At 45.3% G+C, this 20,429-nt stretch overlaps 1 non-coding gene across 1 annotated transcript; it reads left to right on the top strand.

Annotated features, from left to right (window-relative positions):
- Positions 1–1,503: 1,503 nt before the first annotated feature.
- trnas-gcu (transfer RNA serine (anticodon GCU)) lies at positions 1,504–1,585 on the top strand. Its single transcript has one exon. It is a non-coding gene; the product is annotated as a tRNA-Ser (tRNA).
- The last annotated feature ends 18,844 nt before the right edge of the window (positions 1,586–20,429 follow it).

Raw genomic sequence — 20,429 nt, forward strand, 5'->3', positions numbered from 1 at the left:
GATGAGAAGTGATTTATTGACTAATGATCTAATATTGAGCAGGGCCGCTCGAATTGTTTTGGTTCTGGTGGAGTGTTTTGATTTCTGGAGCTGTTTCTGACGGATGGGTATCAGGTTTGATCCAGGGACGGAACAAACTGGGATGATAGGGTTGTTTATTCTAGGAGTGATCAGCGTTGTGATAGCTTCTGGAGTATGTTGCTGTGTGACCTTGTTCTTGCTGTTTTTGGGTGAGGAATTTTCTTCAGAACTCTGGGACAAGGGGGGACGTATGGGGGGAGTTAGGTGAGGGAAAGGGGGTTTGTGTAGAGAGCTGTTCAGTTTGCTTATGGGGAGGGGTTGAGCCTGGGTGGAGCATCGATGGGGGCTGGGTTCGTTCAGGTCGGTTTGTGGATCCTGGGTGGAGCATCGATGGGGGCTGGCTATATTGATGTTTGCCCGTTCAATCCTCTCGTTCATGTGTGATGAGAAGGCCAGTGGAGGGGGGGAGGGAGAAAGGGATATGGAGGAGGGTGGGAAGTGGGGTTGGATGAGAGAAGGGGGGGGGTTCTGGGGGTGTGTAGGGTGAGGTGTGGGGGGTGGATGAGAGGAGGGGGGGGTGATGGGTTTCTGGAGTTGGAGAGGTGGGGGGTCTGAAGCGTGTGGGAGCTGCTGAGCATGGTTGGTCTCCGTACCGGGGGCTGTAAGCGATAGAGGGTCGGTCTGGGTCCGGTCTAGTGGTTGAGATGATTCTGTGGTTGCTGTTTGTAGGGTTTCGGCTTCTTCTGCTGGAGCAGTGGTCTCTGCATCTAACAGTGAACAACGGACAAATTCAGCAAGGTAATTTAAATACGCCATGACCCAGATTCGTTCCGGGGATGCTACGGCCACAAAAGTCAAAAAGTCAAAGTCAGCTTTATTGTCAATCTCTTCACATGTCAAGACACACAAAGAAACCGAAATCACGTTTTCTCTATCCCACGGTGACGAGACATATTACACGATAGACATACGAGTAAACGACACAATATAAAAACAAGAAGGCACAAACAATAAATAAGAGTGATGAACAAATAATAAATAAACAGATAAGACAATAAATAAGAAGAGCAAAACGGAGCCAGTGTGCATACAGCAGACAGTAAGCATAGCGCAAAAGTACAGTGGAAGAATGTTGATGTTAAAATGTTAGTGGAACTATCCAACTGCGCAGAGCCGATGATCCCAAAGATTTGGGGTGAGACAACATTGAATTTTTTTTTTTCTTTGCTGACAGTGTCACTTCTTTTGTGGCTTAGCTCTTCTTCATTTCACATCTAAAGTATCGTATCATTTTACCTTGTAGCTTATACTACCCCGTACATGCCATATCATGTCGCCCATACAACTCATGCATGAGATGCGATGGCTGAGATATTTAGGCGATGGGTTGCTACTCCATTGTGCTCTCCACTCAGCATTTCATCAGTCGGATTTTCACACAAAGTATGTCGGCACAACGTGTTGTCAGCCCCATAGGAGCAAGACAAGGTGGCCGAGAGGTTAAGGCGATGGATTGCTAATCCATTGTGCTCTGCACGCATGGGTTCAAATCCCATCGTCGTCGAAAAGTAATGTTACATTGTTTTACAGTGGAGCCTCGGTTTTCGAACATCCCGGTTCTCGAACAAATCAATATTTGAACAAAGAATTTGAGAATTTTTTGCTCCGGATGTCGAACGAAATTCGATTGTCGAACCTCACGAGAGGACCCGCATGCCAACTGACTCCGTTCGTTATTACATTCATGTTAGTCTGAGAATTGCAACAACTCTAATCATGCCTCCAAAAGAAGCAAGTGGGATCAGTAAAGCCATCCTAAAACACAAAGACGCTCCTAAAGCAATGCAACAGTGAGCGCCCGGCGCGCTGCGGTTGCGCGATCGGACCAAATTAAGCTCCCTGCGCACTGAGGTCCACTTAAATTTTGGAAAGTACATCAGGACTTTAAAAATATTTTCTAAATTTTAGCGACCGCTCTGTCACAATAAGGCTAAGCACTGCAGTTGCGCGATCGGACAAAAATGTACAACTGAAAAAATACTTTAAAAAGGCGGGGTTTTTAAATTTAAACTTGATTTTTTTTCCCATTATTTGTAATGGGAAAACATGATTCGGAATTTGAACGATTCAGTTCTCCAACAGCCTTCTGGAACGGATTGTGGTCGAAAACCGAGGCTCCATTGTATCTGTAATCTGGTTTGTATTTGACTCAATATCGTAATATTTATACTCTTTGGCGGCTCGGGGGAGAACTGGTTAGCATGTCCGCTTCACAGTTAAGAAAGTGCGGGTTCGATTCCATCAACGGCTGTTGCGTGTTGTTGATGATGTCCGTTGTTGGGTCAGGAAAACTAAGATGTGGGGTAACGGTTTGTTCTTTATTGGCAAGATCTTGGGTTGTTTAATGGCGGTCAGTACACATGGCACTTCAGTAGATGTAACAACATCCTCCATCTCCAGGTAAGAAGGTTTTATACTGTCCGGAAAAGGCGGGAAAGCAACACCTGATCATTTGGTATCGATGTGTATTGGAGAGTCACTGCTGCGTGTGTGTATTTGTGTGCGTGTGCGTGTGTGTATGTGTATGTGTGTGTTTGTGTGTGTTGTTGTAAGGCGGACGTAGTTGAGAGCGCCATGAGAACGTTAAAGGGGCGTGGATTGTATATATAAAACGCGCGCCCTATGATCCGGTCATGGCACACATAACTGAGACTGCGCCTTTTATTACGGTGCACGTTTTAATCGTGAAAATACGGTAACTCGTCAGCGTTGGTTTACTGCAATTTGATGACAAACCGCAAAACTATTGGACGTGGAAAGTATCATTTATTGGCGCGACTAAAAACTTAAATTTATCAGAAAGAGAGGAGTTAGACCTACTAACAAGGTGGCTGGATCCAAGATCTGCAGAACAGGTGAAAAGGGTTCATGCAGTACCCGCTGGAGGCGTAAAGATGATTAGGGAACGGGTTGAAGAGTGTCACCGTTCCTCAGAAGCAATTGAGGACACACTGCTAAACAAGATAGAGGAGTTTCCAAGGCTAACAAACAAAGACACGAGCCAGCTAAGAGACCCGGGAGACATCTTGTAGGAGCTATTGTTGTCAGGCTTGGATCAGGGAGAGGACTCGGATGCATAGTGCAAACAAAAGGTATTTATTCAAACAGGCTGGAGACAGCACAAAAAAAAACAAAAGCGCCTCAAAAAGAGGGAAAACAAGGCTGAAGACAGCAAAAACCAAAAGCACCTCAAAACGAGGGAAAACACGGTGGCAAAAAACAAAATTGAAAAACAGCGCTCAGGCTTGACAAAAAAAGGTATCTTCTAAACTAGGTTCTCTAAAGTCATATCTGTTACTCACGCGATCGCTGGTGCTCAAGACGGGACAAGACGTGAAGGAATGGGGTCAAAATACAAAAAGTCCTGCCTAGCTACAAAAACAGATATGCTCAAACCTCACTGAATAAAGTACATAAGTAGGAAAGTATATTCACATATTCAATCAATAAAAGAAACATTTTAAGCATATAATTATACCTACACACCAACTCAATAAAGAAGACATAACTAGACATTTTTGATAGGTGGTAATGACAAAGGTTTTTATAACTTTATGAACTGATATATATTTCTGAGCACTTTGAAATGTTTTTTGATATATTGCTTGAATAGCTTAATGACCCTTAAGGAACTGTTTAATGCATGCCTGATGATTCTCTAAATCACGGACACTGCCAAAGTCGTCTAAAAGTGTTCAGTACTTGATTGTATTTTATGTTTTGACTAATGCTAGACGCCAGTTTTCGATTACTACTGAACGTTCTGGACAGAGGGAAATATTTTGCCTAACAAAGAAAATATATGGTTGGAAGCATGATTAAACTAAGAAAATAATGACGTAAGCAAAGACATGGAGTATCAAAAGAACAAACTTTGCATAGTCAAGGAACATTAATAGATTAATGATGTCACAGACAAAAAGCTCACATAATTTCGTACAAAATGACAAAATTGAAATGATGATGAAAGAATGAGGTGAGACAGTCTATGTGCAAGAATGGAGGGGAATGTTTACAGGAAGGTCACTTGGAGATAAAAACCAGCAGGTGCCAGAGGGAGCCAGCAAAGGACTCGGCCAAAGATGATCGCCAAGGCCGAAAGACGGGATGGAAGACAACAGCCCCCACACACACTGAATCGCTCATAACCACCACCCACTCCCATGAAATCAGAATCTCCTGCGAACTTGCCACACCCCCTGACTCATCACCCATCAAACTCGGCCCACATTGGCATGTGGAAATGAATATAAGCTGACCAAAGAACCTTGAATGTGGCCTTTTCTGAATGGAGACTCTATGCTCTTGAAAGGCCCAGCGCTGTATTGTACTTTCCTGAAAACAGAGCTTTCTTAACAAGAATTGTGATTGAACTCAACCAACTTGTGTAAGTCTAATTTCTGCTTCAGTGTCTTAGCATTTTCCTAAATCTGAAGAAATCAAACGAGCATGCAGTGAGTAAATTGGATAACAGGTGATTGGCAATGGCCATGAGGCGCAGATAGCGCGCTCCCTAAATTGTGGACAAAATCCAACAGACGCACTGGCACAAGACAAGGGGAAGACGCTGGCTAAATACACATAGAAAGGTGAGAACACAGGTGCAGACAATTAGGACCAAAGACACAGGTGCACACAATTGGGATCAGGGAAGACAAGTAGCCTGACACACAGAGGAAGGACCCACGAACTGAAACGAGAGGAGAGTTACCAAAACAAAACAGGAAGTGACAATACGACGAACAGGACAAGACAAAAACAACTCACAAAACATAACAGCATGACAATTGTGGGAGCTGTCAGGGTTTTCCAAACTATCTTGATCGTATGATTATGTTGGAATGTATGTAACCAGTAATAAATAACCTAGCTAGATTAGTTTTATGCTTATGTTGGTGCGTAACCAGTAATAAATAACATAGCTTGTCCCATCCTACACAATGTCGTAAAACATCTCCTGCTATGCTTTGACTAGAGGTCAAGGGCTTTTTCTTCTCTATCCAGTCCACTGTCACCCCCACCCTGTTTTTCTTAATAAAAACGCTCTTGCGGGAAGCGAGAGTCAGATGTCGTTCGATCATTGACGAATGGAGTCTCCACCTGCAGGTGCCCAAAAAGACTTAATTGTCTCCCATGTGGTTCTTGCAAAATAAGTTGGAGTGAGCACCACTCTAACAGGAACTAAGTCAGATGATTGATTGATTGATTGATTGATTGATTGATTGATTGAAACTTTATAGATCCCGGGAGTGGGGAAATTCAGGCCCCAGTCGCCGTGGGATAGAGAAAACGTAATTTCGGTCTATATGTGTGTTGTGACATGTGGAGAGATTGACAATAAAGCTGACTTTGACTTTTGACTTTGATAGAGCTGGTATGTAAAAGACACCCAGATGACATGAGCACAACTCAGTGACGTCATATGATGGCGCCGCGGATGGCAGCCACGGTGAGTCGCTCTCTGTTTATTTGTCTTATTTTGTGTGTTTTCTGTGTCCTCTGCTGTCCATCCCGGATCACTTTTACCAGAGAAGCTCTGTTAAACATCGGACAGACTTCTTCTGGTATTTTCTCTCCTGTTCTCTCCGATTCAGACTGTTTGTCGGAGATTCTAGCCGGAGCGGCGGTGCTGTACAAACTAGCGCGACGACGGCGGCGCGGAAAGCGAGCCGGAGCACTCGTAAGGCTGAGGCAGAAAGGGTTCCGTTCTGCCCTACCGTCAATTCATCTGGCGAATGTCCGCTCCCTGGCGAACAAGACGGATGAACTGCTGCTCCTCACATCAAGGAACACGGACTTCAGCAGATCCGCTGCGCTGTGCTTTATGGAAACGTGGCTTAGCGAACGAACCCCCCACCACGCCGTGGAGCTTGCCGGGTTCAGGCTAATGCGAGCAGATCGCAGCGCGGAGCTCTCCGGAAAATCAAAGGGAGGTGGTCTCTGTTTCTACATTAATGAACGTTGGTGTACTGATGTCACGGTGTTGAAAGAGTTTTGCAGCCCTCTCCTAGAAACACTTTTCATAAACCGCCGGCCGTTCTATTCCCCACGGGAGTTGACTGCACCGATTGGGGAGCTTTCGAAGCTGCAACTTCAGACTTGCATGAACTCACTGACACTGTCACATCATACATCAGTTTTTGTGAGGATTTGTGTGTGCAGACTAAGACCTTCTGCACGTACAACAACAACAAACCTTGGTTTACACCGAACCTCAGGAGGCTGCGCAAAGTCAAGGAGGAGGCCTACAGGAGCGGCGACCGCGAGCTGTTCAGGCAGACCAGAAACACACTGAACTGAGAAGTCAGGAAAGCCAGGAGGTGCTACGGGGAGAATCTGAAGAGACACCTCTCTGCCAATCCTGATCCCTCAACGGTGTGGAAAGGTCTGCAGAGCATCACGGGCTACAAGAAACGAACCCCCCCGTCCCGTAGAGAGCCCAAGGCTTGCTAACCAGCTAAACAAGTTCTACTGCAGGTTTGATCTGTCCTCCCACACAACGGGACCTCCGGCAGCACAATCTACATACTCACCTCTCCCCACAACTGCTCTGTCCACACCTGTATCATCGTTGTCACCCACTCACTCTCTTGCAGAGGCCGCGCCCGCACTCCAGGTCCGCGAGGAGGAAGTGCGCCAGCTGTTCCGGAGACAAAAGACCAGGAAGGCACCGGGCCCAGACGGCGTGTCACCTTCCTACTTGAAAGTCTGTGCTGAGCAGCTGGCGCCCACCTTTGCACGGATCTTCAACCGTTCTCTGGAGCTGTGTGAGGTTCCCTCGTGCTTCAAGAGCTCCACCATCGTTCCAGTGGCCAAGAAGCCCGCCATCACAGGTTTGAATGAATATAGACCCGTCACACTGACATCTGTGGTCATGAAATCGTTCGAGAGGTTAGTGCTGAACCACCTGAAGGAGGTCACGGGCCCCCTGCTTGACCCCCTCCAGTTTGCCTACCGGGCAAACAGGTCAGTGGATGATGCGGTCAACATGGGACTGCACTACATCCTGCACCACCTGGACACCCCAGGAACGTACGCCAGGATCCTGTTCGTGGACTTCAGCTCGGCGTTCAACACCATCACCCCTGACATCCTCCAACAGAAGCTCATCCAGCTTGCGGTGCCTGCCTCCACCTGTCAGTGGATCACCAGCTTCCTGACCAACAGGAGACAGCGTGTGAGGCTGGGGGGCATCACATCTGACACCCGGACCACCAACACTGGAGCGCCTCAGGGGTGCGTCCTCTCCCCACTGATCTTCTCTCTCTACACCAGTGCTTCTCAAATAGTAGTGCTATACCTGGGGGGGCGCGTGTGACCCTGGGGAACAGGCTTTTTTTTGGCAGTACTAGAATAAAGTGTAATTGCGCCTTTACTACAGCAGGGGGCAGTGGCGCTCTCATTGTTACTTCTGTCACATTTGCGACAGTGCAACATTTTACGACTTACAAGACAAGTTAGGATAGTCACGGTGGGGAGGGGGGGCGCGAATAGTTTTCTTCTTGCTAGGGGGGGGTGTAACAGAAAATAATTGAGAAGCACTGCTCTACACCAATGATTTCTCCTCAGGTGACTCTCCTGTGAAGCTCCTGAAGTATGCAGACGACACCACTCTCATCGGACTGATCCAGGACGGTGATGAGACTGCGTACAGACAGGAGGTGGAGCGGCTGGTCCACTGGTGCAGTCAAAACCAGCTGGAGGTGAACCCGCTCAAGACCGTGGAGATGACAGTGGATTTCAGGCGAGACCCTTCACCACTTTTACCCCTCACTATCCGCAGTAATACTATTCTCTCCACAGACACCTTCAAGTTCCTGGGAACCACAATCTCTCGGGACCTGAAATGGACTGGCCACATAGACTCTGTCCGGAAGAAGGCCCAGCAGAGGCTGTACTTCCTGAGACAGCTCAAGAAGTTCAACCTGCCGCGAGAGCTTCTGAAGACCTTCTACACTGCCATCATCCAGTCTGTCCTCTGCACGTCCATCACTGTCTGGTTCGGATCGGCCTCCAAACAAGACAAGCACAGACTACAACGGACAATCAGAACTGCAGAAAAGATCATTGGAATCAACCTCCCATCTATCCAAGACTTGTACCTGTCCAGGACCAGGAATCGGGCAAGGAACATCTCTACAGACCCTTCTCACCCAGGTTGCAGTCTGTTTGAACTACTCCCCTCCGGACGGCGTTATAGAGCTCGGTACGCCAAAACCAGCAGACACAGAGACAGCTTCTTCCCCCAGGCTGTTGCTGTTAGGGTTTGCAGAATATCTTCATCGTATGATTATGTTGGAATATAACCTGTAATAATTTAACTAGTTTGTCCTGTCTAGACAAAATTAGTTTACCAAAGTGCTAAGATCTTTTCAACTTATTGACTAGCTACAGAGGAAGCAATCAAAGTTGCTTTGTTTACAGAACGTCGTAAAAGGTCCCCTACTATGCTTTGATCAGCAGGGGTGCGTCTCCACCCTATCCTGTGTGTTCCCACACCCCCTCTTTCAACCCCACTCTGTTTCTCTCAATAAATAAGCGCCTGACGAGGCCTGAGTCAGACTTCATTCGACCATCGCTGTAAGCACAGCGACGAGTGAACTCTCCGCCTGCAGGTGTCTAAAACGACTAACTTGTCTCCAGTGTGGTCCTTGCAAAATAAGTTAGAGTGAGCACCACCCTAACATTTTGGGGCCGAAACCCGGGACCCTCATACCCGCCATCTGGCTGACGGAGGAGTACGTGCTGCATTGTCGACAAGCCAGCGTCCTTTAGGGGGACCTGGAAAAGAAAGTCCTGGGAAGAGAATTTCTTCGCTGGGCCAGCATCTTAGGTCTGCCTTCGTCTGCCAGAGGTGGATTGACGGGTTCCCGCAATGCAACGGACCAGGGGTCAGGTAAGTCAAAAAATTGTGTGGTTTTCAAACGCGTAAAAGGTGCACGGGAGACAGCTTGGGTTCAAGTCCCAGGGGAAGAAACAGGCTAAGAAAAGCAGAGCTTCTTTTTCGTCCATCGAAGAAGTGCGTAGATTCTTCTTTGTCTGTTTTTCCAAGCTGAGGGATCTGGCTTGGGTTAGAGTCCCAGTGGAAGGAACGTGCTAAGAAACACGGAGCTTCTTTTTTGTTAGTCAAAGAAGAGTGTAGATTTTTCTTTGTACGTTTTTCCGGCCAAAGAACAGCTTGGGTTCAAGTCCCAGCGGAAGGAACGGGCTAAGAAAAGGAACAGAGCTTCTTTTTCTTAATTGAAGAAGGGCGTAGATTCTTTTTTTTTGTCCGTTCTTCCAAGCTGTTTGCATGGATGTTGTGTGGTTAAGAGAGTCCGACTGGTAGGATAAATTGACTGCAAAGAGAATTTGGTGGAAGGTCAATTTAAACCTGCATCCTCAAAGAAATGTTGATGTTTTGGAGGAGAGTGTAGATAGGATGACGAAGGGACAGAAAAAGAAAAGGAAAGAAAGAGAGTTGAATTGTGCTAGAATGTGGTTGAAAGCCTCGCAAGAGAGAAGAGAACAAATTCAAGAGACAAAAAATGGAAAGATAAAAAGTGATGAGACCACCATTCAATTAAGATTTGGTAAAGAATTCTGGGTGCACAGTGGCATCCCATTCGATGATGCAGCTGAGAGTGCTTATCAGCAACATCTTAGAAATGTGCTCCTCACTGTTTCACCCCCCGACTTAGGCAACTGGGTGAGGAAACACTTGGTGGAAGCAGACACTGCTTGTGTTGTGACGATTGAGAAAGGCAAATGTTCTGATGTATTTCATCTAGATGATGATAATGATCTAAATGAAGATGCAACGATCTTCTTCCGAAGCTCCCAAAGGGGCAGAGGAAGAGTTAGAGACCAACATGGTCGCAAGCCGCCATATAATTCAAAACCCCCATCAGGTTCTGACAACTGTTGGAACTGTGGGAAACGTGGACACTGGTCAAAAGAGTGTCGTCGTGCAAAACAATACCAATCAAAGGGTGGAGGAGGAGGCAGAGGAAAAGCCAAATTTTCAACATGTCAAGCTTCCCACCCCACTTTTTGACCGCTCATGATAATACAGAGACATTGTATGCTATATTTAATGGAAATTATTGATTGGTTGTGTTGTAAGATTATACAAACTTCTATATGCAAGCTGAATCTGAGAGATTGAGTTCTTTGAATTTGAAAACAAGGAGAAAATTCGGATTAATATGCAAGCAGTTTTTTTTTGTGTGTTGAGATTTTTGGATTGGTGGATTGTTCTATCAGGAACCTTGAGTTGAGAATGGTATGTGAATGTTGCGTGGAGAGCTTGGATGAATTGGGACCAATGTGATAGAGAAACTCCTTTTTGGGGGCTGTGTGAGATGCAAATGAGCATTGATGACTGAATGCCCGACTGAAGGGAAAATACAGGTTGAATGGTTGAAGTTGTTCGAGAATATTATGGAAAATGAGTTGAGCGACTTTGAGTAAGTTAGATGCTAGAAAGGAAAGAAGGAAAAACAAAACCCCAAATACAAGCAAAAGAAAAATAAAGGTTGCTTTTGACAAGAGTTTCAAAGAACAGACGAAGAACAGTCCTTGACCCGGCATTTGCGTTTGGCGGTCGTCAATGTGGTTCCGAGACCTGCGTCTTGTGGTTTGTCATTTGTAACGTTTGGCTGTTGTGATCCTCCCAAACAGACATAAGTGATTTGTGCTTTTGTTGTTTGTTGTACTTGGTTATTGGGAGGACTGCTGGAGCTTGCTCCTACGGTGTCTCACCTGTGCCTTCCTGCTTCCATTGTCTCCACTTAGACCGGACTGTGGAGGGGGGAGTGTGGTACTGTGGTGTGAAAAGGGTGTAGGAGCCGGCTCCTGTGGTGATTGATATTGTACTTTGATCGTGGGGGAGACTGATGTAGGTGTGGGGCTCTGGACTCTGCGGGTAGCTGTTTGCTGGGTTGGCGGGGGATGGGGGACGACGGCATTGGTTTGTCCCAGTACTGGCCAGGCTGGAATAAATCAGTATGAAAATGCCGCCCCCCCCCCCTCTTGCTTCCCTTGCTGTGGCTGCGCGCGGAGTAGGGTCGTACCCACTCCAGGGGTGTGCTGAGTGCGTGGTGGCAAGTGATATTGAAGCAGGGTGATGCCTAGGGAAGGTGTGACAATAGTTGCACGAAGGATAAAAGGCACTGAGGAAAGAAAAAATAAAAATAAAAAATAAAACCAACACGTCAAAATAGAGGATGACGTCTGCGCAGCGTTGTTTGTTGGTGTTGTTTGTGAGCTGTGTCTCTGCTGTTTTTGTGTTGTCTGTGTGTTGTGTTATGTGTTAAAAGGATGAAATTCGTTAATATAGGTGCACTAAAGAATTTATTTATCTGTAGTCTATCTGATTTGCACCGCAAAACAAAACCGAATTTGTTAAGATAGGAAGGAAAAATAGAAAAGCGAGCAATTTGTTTATGGGCAGAAACTGGTCCACGCTCCTTTAATGCCTAGCCTTGGTTAGACAAAATTTGAGAGATGGAAAGAACTTGCTTTCTGGAATTAGATGATGTACAATTATGAAATACCGACAGTTCAAAGCTAAATTTAAAATTTGAGAATAAGAGAGCGATTGAGTTAGTTAAAGTTATGAAACTACAACAGTTAACTATTATATTACTTTACCAGCAGTTATCTTTTTATTTATTTATTTTTTTTTTTTATTCGATTGGTGGATTGGGTTGTTACGTTGAGAAAGGAAGGGAAACAATTCAAATGGGCAGCTGTATTGAGCCATGGTGTTGTCACGTGCCGTTGACACCTGGCTCAACAGGGGGGATGGAAGGGCAGTTCAGTCAGCTTTATACAACATATGAATTTGATTCATATTCAAAACGTTTATAAAAATGTTTTTTGGAGAGCTTGTTTAACATGTGCTTAACACAATCCACAGGGTTATAATGCCTGGTCATAATAGATGCATTCTAAAAATGGATTGAATTGGCTTCAAAATAAACATTGAATGCCTTAACAGTGGCAGAAGGGTTATGTAAAGAAATAATAGTTTGTCAACAACTGCTGTAGATGTTAAAGAATGGAATCAATATCTCGAAAATGAATGTGGATAGTTTGTTTACTGATTGTGAAATGTGCGACAGAGTGTTCTTTATAATATCCGTTGAAAGAAACAAAAAAGAGAAAAAAGAAAAGAAACCATTGCTTTTAGAGAAAGTAGTCAACCAAAATTATATATGTACTGACATGCCAAGATCTGGGAAAAAGCTGGAAAAAACAAAAACATAATGTCTTTAAATTTGAGAGGCGACGATGATCTGACTGAAATTGATGCAATTAGAGTCCCCAGAGGAGTTCCTGATTAATAAGAATTAATTGACCAAATTGAAGCGGGATGGGAGTCCTCCATTTGCTGCTGGTGGACGATGAACAAGAACGTTGACAGGATAAATTACATCCATTGCAACATGCAGAAATTGGGCAAACGGACACAAGCGGGACTTGAGGCAGTGCACGAAAAGCTAGCCACGCCTTCCCTAATGTCAATCCAGAACCGCAATGCTCTTGTTATGTTGTTGTCTGGGAAAGGAAGGGTCTGCGCAATGTTCAGGGAACAATGCTGCACCTTCATCCAGAATGACACCGCCCCTGATGGGAGCCTGACGAAGGTGATTGCAAACTTGCAATCTCTCAACACGAAGATGAAAGAGCACAACAAGTGGATGACTGCTTTTGGGAAGTATAAAGCCCTTGTGTCCTCAATTACTGCTATACTCCTCTTGTGTGGATGTTGTTGTATTCCATGTCTCCGTGCTCTGTTTAATCGTCTTATCACTACAGCAATCTCGCCCATGGACGACGAGATGGCCCGGGTATGCCTAATGTCTGAACGGCAGCATGTTGATGATATCGATGATGATAATGCAATTTTTGCACTTGAATTTACAGACTTTTTCCCAGATCTGTGTGTTTCCGAATAATGATGTCGCAACATTTATCCTCTTTGGTGGAAATATATATAAAAAAATATATAAATATATAAATATATATATATATATAAATATATATACAATATGTGTATGTGCGCATACTTGTGATCCGACAACTGAAAATCAAGAGAAGTGGTTGTTTTTGGTAATGTAAAAATTTAGCAAATGTGTGATAAGCAGGAGGGAAATGTTGGAATAATTTAAGTGAAGCCTTGGCCTGCCAGACCTGTAGGCCTTGTCTTTACGAGTTTATGGCTTTCCTTTTATCTACGTTCTTCCTCTTTAGTGACAGGGATGTCTTTTGATCCCTGTTAGCCATATGTATCCTTCCTGTCCTTATGTTAGCTGTGTGTTTTTGTTCCTGTAAGAGGTCATCACTAACAATGAGCAGAGCTTATTTGCATAGGCAAAATGTTCTTATTTGGTTGAAGGAAACTCCATTCCTTTTAGTTAACTGTGGGTTTGGTTCATAGATTGTTGTTGATCAGAACTGTTTTTCTTTGTTAAGTGTTAAACACAGTTTGGAGTAGTTGCGTACAAGTTATCCTATATTTACTCAATGTTTGTTTAAGGAACTGCATACCAGTTACCTTACATTTACTTAACATTTGTTTTAGTGTTTAGGACAAGTTACTTATTGTTATTGAGTGTTAATTTACTAAGTAGATAAAGTCTAGCAAAGGTCTAGTTGCATTGTTCCACAGGAAAGCGGCAATTGAAGTTATCTGATCTCACTCGCGGACGACTCGGCCAACAACTGGAGAAGAACAGATGGACAAACTCTGCGGGGGTCACGGGCCGACAATGAAGTGCTAGTTCACACCACACTACATTCCTTAGCTAATCAACGTTGCTACAGACACATTCTTCCCTCCCTTTGGTGTAGCAACGCCTCTGTAACCAGGGCAACCAAAACAGTGATGAGAGGAGCAGAAGAAACATCTCAAATGACTAATGCAAAGGTTGCAGAAAAGGTGCTGTTTTTTGCTGTTTTCCGGACGTGCTGCTGTCCTTTCGGTGGCGGATCCAGGTCCAGATCACCCCAACGTTCTGGCTGAAGGTCCCAAGAAGGAGGGGGACGGAGCCTGCGTCGACTGGACCCTATAAAATGGTGGAGCGCTGGCCGGCAAAGGAGGATCGTGGTATCATCTGTCCCAGTGCGCCCCAGTGAAGGGTTCCTGCAAGGAACCAGACCAGCCATCGACAGTCCCCGCCCCAGTTCATACAGAGGCAGAATAATCCTCTTCCCCCTTGGTGGCCAGTTAGTCCACCCTGAGCCACTGAAGACTACGACCACACAGCAGACATTCCCAAGTTCTCCCCGGACGGAGCAGATCTGCGAAGGGGGTGAGAATCGTGCTCACCCTCCACCAGTGGGCGTGCCAAGCCCCCAACGACTGAACAATCACGAGCAATTTATATCTTGATTGATAACATTCTGGTCGCCTAAGGCAGAGGGACCGTGTAACTCTTTTCCTGCATTTAATCTGGCCGCAGGTTTTTTAAATTACACACACAATTTGGACTGGAGTATTGAGGAAAAACCTCATCTTCACTGGAAGTTATTGCTTTCATTGTATTTTCTTACTTATGTTTGATTGATCGAGGTTGACATAATCATATGATAAAACAGGAGGGATATGTTAGGGTTTGCAGAATATCTTCATCGTATGATTATGTTGGAATATAACCTGTAATAATTTAACTAGTTTGTCCTGTCTAGACAAAATTAGTTTACCAAAGTGCTAAGATCTTTTCAACTTATTGACTAGCTACAGAGGAAGCAATCAAAGTTGCTTTGTTTACAGAACGTCGTAAAAGGTCCCCTGCTATGCTTTGATCAGCAGGGGTGCGTCTCCACCCTATCCTGTGTGTTCCCACACCCCCTCTTTCAACCCCACTCTGTTTCTCTCAATAAATAAGCGCCTGACGAGGCCTGAGTCAGACTTCATTCGACCATCGCTGTAAGCACAGCGACGAGTGAACTCTCCGCCTGCAGGTGTCTAAAACGACTAACTTGTCTCCAGTGTGGTCCTTGCAAAATAAGTTAGAGTGAGCACCACCCTAACAGTTGCTCTGATGAACTCACACCACTCATAGAGTCTCAGAGACATTACTGTGCAATAACATCTCTTCAGCTCTTCACACCTTTTTGAATTTGTCTACACTGTTTTTGCCATTATTCACATGTCCTGAATGTTGTTAGTCACCTAAATGTTGAGGGTGTGTTTTTACCGAAGTTAAATTCCTTGTTTGGCACGCTCAAACATGGCGAATAAAAACTCTTGAATAAAAAAAAACTCTTGAATCTCAGCCATCAAACCAAAGCAACAAGACAAAGGAAAAAAGTAACACCGGCCAACCAGCCCCCTTCAATTCCAAAGAACACCCCAAAACACGCAAAATACCCTCCACGGGGTCCATAAACAGGTGTAAGGGCAGTCAAGTTCAACGCCGCCCAATGGACCGTGGTCGTAAATCGGTAAAACATCACAAAACAGGCAAACGTGTGAGCAGCGTCCTGGGCACCCAGTCGGGGACGTGCAGATAGTCACCATGGGGCTGGTACGGCGAAGATCATTGGCTTCAACGAGCATGAGGGAGCGGACCTCCCACACGGGTCGCGGCTGCGAGGCCAAGGCGAGGGATCTGGTCAGCACCGGCCGGATGAGCAGGATGGCCATCGTAGAGTCACGCCGGTCTCGACCAATGTGTGCAGCCATCCCATCTCCCAGGGAAAAAATATCCGATCCGAAACAATCTGCACACACCGAGTTGTGATAGATGGCACCAGCATTGCCGAATGGAGAAATAGAAAGAAAGAAAAAGGAGAAAGGAAGGAAATAAAGAGGAAAAGAGAGAACACTGCTGCGGGGCTGCCACTCACAGTGGCGCCAAACCAAAAAAAAAGGGGCTTGCATATTAGGTAACCGCTCGTGGTGTCCGACAATTAGTGGATTTTGAAGTTTCTCTTCAGAGAGAATCTTTGGCCACAAAGTGAGTAGGAGACAGGTTTTTCACCAGTGTGTTCTTGCATTTGATTTTAAGTTTACTTTCTGAGAGAATATTTGGCCACAAACTAAACAGGAAAAAGGGTTCTCACCTGTGTGTGTTCTTGTATGTGTTTTGAACTGTCCCTTCTCTGAAAATCTTTGACCACAAACTGAGCAGGAAAAAGGGTTTTCTCTCCAGTGTGGGTTCTTGTGCGTATTTTTAAGTTTCCCTTTTCTGACAATCTTTGGCCACAAACTGAGTAGGAAAAAGGGTTTTCAACTGTGTGTGTTCTTGCATGTGTTTTTAAATTTACCTTCTGAGAGAATCTTTGGCCACAAACTGAGCAGGAAAAAGGGTTCTCACCAGTGTGTGTTCTTGTGTGTCTTTTCAAGCTTCCTTTCTCTGAGAATCTTTGGCCACAAACTGAGCAGGAAAAATGTTTTTCACCTGTGTGTGTTCTTCCATGTGTTTTTAAGTTTACCTTCTGAGAGAATCTTTGGCCACAAACTGAGCAGGAAAACGGTTCCTGTCCTGTGTACTCTTGCATGTGTTTTTAAGTGTCCCGTCTGACCGAATCTTTGGCCAGAAACTGAGCAGGAAAAAGGTTTCTCATGGGTGGGGGTATTTGTGTGTGTTTTTAAGTCACCCTTCTGTGAGAATATTTGGCCAGGAACTGGGCAGGAAAAAGGTTTCTCAACTGTGTGTGTTCTTGTCATTATTTTTAGGTGACAGTTCTGCGAAAGATTGGCTACAAACTGAGCAGGAAAAATATTTTTTCAGCTGAGTGTGTTCTTGCATGTATTTTGAAGTTTACTTTCTGAGAGAATCTTTGGCCACAAAGTGATCTGGAAAAGGATATCTCACTGGTGTGGGTTCTTGTGTGTGTTTGCAAGTCACCCTTCTGAAAGAATTTTTGGCCACAAACTGAGCAGGAAAAACGTTTCTCCCCAGTCTGGGTTCTCATGTGACTTGTTAAGTGCCTCTTCTGAGAGAATCGTTGGAAAAACGTTTAGGTGTAGTTTCAAACTCCTCTTATGAGCAAACATTTTCCAAGACTGAGAACATTTCCAGTGTTTGGTATAAAATATCAACTTCTGACTCAAGAAAAGTTGAGGGCATACTGTAGATATCCTCTTCGTCCTTCTCTTTCCCCTCCTCTTTTATCAAAGTTGCTCTGGCTCGGCCTCCTGTTTCTCATTAATCATGGCTGTTCCTGGCTGTTGTCTCATTCAAACTTGTACATAAAAACTAGCGCTTCAACCACCAGCTTCAACCACCAGCTTCAACCAGAGGTTCGAGCACGCTAACTGATTCTCAAACTTGGCCAAGCTATCTAGCCTTGCTTGGTCACAGAATAGTAGCATGGGAGGTAAACGTGGTGACATCCTGATTCCCACTTTGTAATATTGTAGTTAAATAGTTTATAGTTTATAATTAACCACAGCAGAACAGGCCTTGTAGCTCAGTGGTTAGAGCACTGGTCATGTAAACTAAGGGTCGTGAGTTTAATTCTCACTGAGGCCTGATTGAATACTAAACATTTACTGCGCAAGCTCGACATATAAGACTTGAGGGTGTAATTCCACTTATCTTGTCCATGGTACTGGTGACCAGCAGTTATGTGATGAGTTGTTATTGTCTTTGAGGATCTTAAGGGAAATTTTATAATTTCAGACGGCACACAAATGTGTCCACACTGGATGAGAATCACTGGCTTACAGTCCTGTTTAGACTACATTTTCAAGCGTTTCTTTTGGTCAATCTTCTAAAAGGTTGACACAGTTTTGCCAAGCAAGACCGCGTAGCTCATTAATAAGAGCATTAGAATTGTAACTCAGAGGGTGTGAGTTAAATTCCCACTAGAGTCTGACAGACAGCTACATCTGCTAACCCTGCTTGGTTGTAGTGTGTTTGAATTTTTGATTAGCGGTAGGTGTTAAAGCCTCATTGCTAGCAAGAGAACTAGTCTTCCAAACAAAGATTCACTCGCTGTGTCTCAATTCACAGGCTGCATCCTCAGAAATACTTTTTTTTTGCCAATTATCAGGCTGCATGACATGACTTCTGGTGCGACGCGAACGCACGTCACGTGACACACGAATTCAGCCTTGAAACCGGCATTCTTTAAATGGCAACAGATGCTGAGCGGAGACTACATATATTTTAAAGTAATTTCCCATATTACTCTTTCAAATATCTATTCAGAAACTCTGAACATATAAGGACATATTTATTGAGAGAAAACAGGGCAGGAGGGGGAGTTTGTTCCCCTCAGCAACTGGTTAATCAATATAGTCTACATTCCAACATAATCATACGATCAAGAACAGTGGAGCCTCGGTTTTCGACCACAATCCGTTCAAGAAGGCTGTTCCAGAAGTGAATCGTTCGAATTCCAAATAATGTTTTCCCTTTACAAATAATAGAAAAAAAAATTATCTATTCCAAGCAAAAAAAACTGCCTTTTTTAACCATTTTTTTTCATTTGCGCATTTTTGTCCGATCACGTAACTGCAGCGCAGCGCCGAACACGCAACTGCACCGTGCTGGTCGCATTATTGCGACAGAGCCGTCGCTAAAATTTAGAAAATATTTTTGAAGTCCTAATGGACTTTCCAAAATTTAAGTGGACCTCAGTGCGCAGGGAGCTTAATTTGGTCCGATCTGGCAACCGCAGCGCGCCGGGCGCTCACTGTCGCATTGCTTTAGGAGCGTCTTTGTGTTTTAGGATGGCTTTACTGCTCCCACTTGCTTACTTTGGAGGCATGATTAGAATTGATGCAATCCTCAGAATAACGAGAATGTAATAACGAACGGAGTCAGTTGGCATGCGGGTCCTCTCGGCTCATCTCGCGAGGTTCAACAACCGAATTTTGTCCGACATCCGAAGCAAAAAAATCTCGAATTTTTTGTTCGAGTACTGATTTGTTCGAGAACTGGGACGTTTGAAAACCGAGGCTCCACTGTAATTTGTCAACCCTAACAATCTTTGGCCACAAACTGAGCAGGAAAAACGTTTCTCACCTGTGTGTGTTCTTGCATGTGTTTTTAAATGTCCCTTCTGACAGACTCTTTGGCCACATCTTTTTTGATGAAAGGACACACCTTGTCCTTTTGCTCGTTAGGCATGGCTGTTGTCACATTTGTTAGAGTGGTGCTCACTCTTTTGCAAGAACCACATGGGAGACTATTAAGTAATTTTCTGGGCACCTCCAGGCGGAGAGTCCATTCGTCACTGTGCGTACAGCAATGACTGCGGGACTGCTGTGTGCTCGTGTTCACTGAGACTTGGTTGACTGTCAACATTCCGGACTCTGCCGTACATCTGGAGCGGCTAGCGTGCTATCGGGCGGACCGGGCCATTGTGAAAGGGGGTAAATCTCGTGGAGGTGGAATATGCGTCTACATCCGTGACGAATGGTGCCGGGACTCTGTAGTGGTATGCAAGCACTGCTCGCCACTGGCGGAGTTCGTGATCATTAAGTGCCGTCCTTTTTACCTGCCAAGGGAATTTACCGCGATTCTGCTAGTCGCGGTTTACATCCCGCCTTCCAACATCGAAGGCGACAGGATCGCGGCTCTTAGTGAACTGTACCAGGCTGTCAGTGAACAAGAGACAGCGCACCCTGACGGTTTGACCATCTTCGCTGGGGATTTTAATCATGCTAACCTGAAGTCTGTTTTTCCGAGGCTTCACCAGCATGTTAATTTTCCTACGCGTGGCGACAGCTTCCTGGACCGGGTCTACTCTTCGCATAAAGGAGCTTTCAAAGCCGCCCCCCTCCCCCATCTTGGACTTTCTGACCATATCACTGTTATGCTTTTGCCCGCATACAGACAAATGGTGAGAGCGTCCAGGCCGGTTCGCAAGCAGGTACGGGTGTGGCCTGAGGGTGCCTCTGATGCACTGCGTGATTGCTTTGGCTCTACTGACTGGGACATGTTTAGGAGGGCTGCCACTTGCGACGATCGGACAGACATTGAGGAGTATACTGACTCTGTTTCCTCCTACATCAGGAAGTGCATTGAGGATGTGACTCTCTCAAAATCCATCGTCGCTCGGGCTAACCGGAAGCCATGGCTGACAGGGGCTGTCTTCAGGCTGCTGAGGGCCAGGGACAAAGCCTTTAGAGCGGGGGATGAGGCTGGCTTGAGGACTGCGAGGGCCAACCTGTCCCGGGGCATCAAAGAAGCAAAGAGGGCGTTCTCGTGCAAAATTACCGCCTACTTCAAGGACAGCAGGGACGCACGGAGCCTTTGGCAGGGCATTCAGACCATCACGGATTACAAGCCCGCGCCGCAGAGCTGTGAAGGCGACGTCCGTCTGCTCAATGACCTCAACCGCTTCTTTGCTCGCTTCGACGCTCAGAACAGCACTTGGCCGCTGAAGGCCACTCCCCC

The sequence above is a fragment of the Syngnathus typhle genome, linkage group LG6 (assembly GCF_033458585.1).
Source record: "Syngnathus typhle isolate RoL2023-S1 ecotype Sweden linkage group LG6, RoL_Styp_1.0, whole genome shotgun sequence".
Lineage (NCBI taxonomy): Eukaryota > Metazoa > Chordata > Actinopteri > Syngnathiformes > Syngnathidae > Syngnathus > Syngnathus typhle.